The sequence below is a fragment of the Staurois parvus genome, unplaced genomic scaffold (genome assembly GCF_062004578.1).
Source record: "Staurois parvus isolate SC_StPar_1 unplaced genomic scaffold, SC_StPar_1.0 ptg000262l, whole genome shotgun sequence".
Lineage (NCBI taxonomy): Eukaryota > Metazoa > Chordata > Amphibia > Anura > Ranidae > Staurois > Staurois parvus.
Genome location: NW_028318058.1, coordinates 5,624,485 through 5,626,415, shown reverse-complemented (window position 1 = coordinate 5,626,415; position 1,931 = coordinate 5,624,485). Strand labels below are relative to the sequence as shown.

The 1,931-nt window shown below is 44.3% G+C and overlaps 1 non-coding gene across 1 annotated transcript; it reads right to left on the bottom strand.

Moving 5' to 3' along the window:
* Positions 1 to 437: 437 nt before the first annotated feature.
* On the bottom strand, positions 438 to 544 carry LOC149459369 (U6 spliceosomal RNA). The gene has a single exon (XR_016313294.1). It is a non-coding gene; the product is annotated as a U6 spliceosomal RNA (small nuclear RNA).
* Between the last annotated feature and the right edge of the window lie 1,387 nt (positions 545 to 1,931).

The window sequence follows — 1,931 nt, the reverse complement described above, 5'->3', positions numbered from 1 at the left end:
GATAAAGTACAGGAGGGGCCTTAGTGAGAAAGAGACAGAGGGGCTGGAGGCCACAGTGAGAGAGTGGGGCCCCACGGAGAGCAGGAGGGTGGGGCCACACTGAGTGAAAAGGGCCCTATTGAGATAGAGACAGAGAGAGAGGCCAGAGGCCACACTGAGAGGGAGACAATGGGAGGGGTCAGGGGCCAATCCTTAAAGGGGAGCAGGGGACAATGCATTAAAGTGGAACTTCCCCTTTTGGGTGGAGCTCAGGTTTAAGGAGGCATTTTCATTCTGCTTTAGGAAGATACAGAACCCCTGACCTCTGAGGGACATTGCTGATTGGCCCTGTGCTGATCACATGCACTCTCCCAAGAAAAAAAAAAAAAAAAAGCTTTTAGCAATACACATCAAAGTGAGCATGTGCAGAGTGTCTCAGCACTATGTCTCATCAGGAGACAAATATGGAACGCTTCACGAATTTGTGTGTCATCCTTGCGCAGGGGCCACGCTAATCTTCTCCATATCGTTCTAATTTTAGTATATGTGCTGCTGAAGCAAACGCATTTTCTTTTTAACTTTTTGATCCTTCTGTTATCTTTAAACTTCATTTAACAGACTAAACTGTGCAACAAAAGTGGAAATTAGAGGGTTGGTACAAACCATTTAACACTGACGGGTGCTTACAATTGTCAGCTTTAATTAATTTAGCTAAAACCTTTATCCAAAAAGGAATGAAATAAACTTGACTTCAAGATAAACAATTTACAGTTACGTACAGGACACAGGACTTACAGGTGAAACTCGAAAAATTGGAATATTGTGCAAAAGTTCATTTATTTCAGTAATGCAACTTAAAAGGTGAAACTAATATATGAGATAGACTCATTACATGCAAAGCAAGGTAGTTCAAGCCATGAATTTTCATAATTGTGATGATTATGGCTTACAGCTCATGAAAACCCCAAATCCACAATCTCAGAAAATTAGAATATTGTGAAAAGGTGCAATATTCTAGGCTCAAAGTGTCCCACTCTAATCAGCTAATTAAGCCATAACACCTGCAAATGGTTCCTGAGCCTTTAAATGGTCTCTCAGTCTGGTTCAGTAGGAATCACAATCATGGGAAAGACTGCTGACCTGACAGTTGTGCAGAAAACCATCATTGACACCCTCCATAAGGAGGGAAAGCCTCAAAAGGTAATTGCAAAAGAAGTTGGATGTTCCCAAAGTGCTGTATCAAAGCACATGAATAGAAAGTTATGTGGAAGGGAAAAGTGTGGAAGAAAAAGGTGCACAAACAGCAGGGATGACCACAGCCTGGAGAGGATTGTCAGGAAAAGGCCATTCAAAAGTGTTGGGGACTTTCACAAGGAGTGGACTGAGGCTGGAGTCAATGTATCAAGAGCCACCACACACAGACGGATCCTGGACATGGGCTTCAAATGTCGTATTCCTTTTGTCAAGCCGCTCCTGAACAACAAACGGCAGAAGTGTCTTACCTGGGCTAAAGAAAAACAGACCTGGTCAGTGGTCCAAAGTCCTCTTTTCTAATGAGAGCAACTTTTGCATCTCATTTGGAAACCAAGGACCCAGAGTATGGAGGAAGAATGGAGAGGCACACACTGCAAGATGCTTGAAGTCCAATGTGACGTTTCCACAGTCTGTGTTGATTTGGGGAGCCATGTCATCTGCTGGTGTTGGTCCACTGTGCTTCATTAAGTCCAGGGTCAACACAGCCGTCTATCAGGAGATTTTGGAGCACTTCATGCTTTCTTCCGCAGACGAGCTTTATGGGGATGCTGACTTCATTTTCCAGCGGGACTTGGCACCTGCCCACACTGCCAAAAGCACCAAAACCTGGTTCAATGACCGTGGGATTACTGTGCTTGATTGGCCAGCAAACTCGCCTGACCTGAACCCCATAGAGAATTGATGGGGCATTGCCTAGA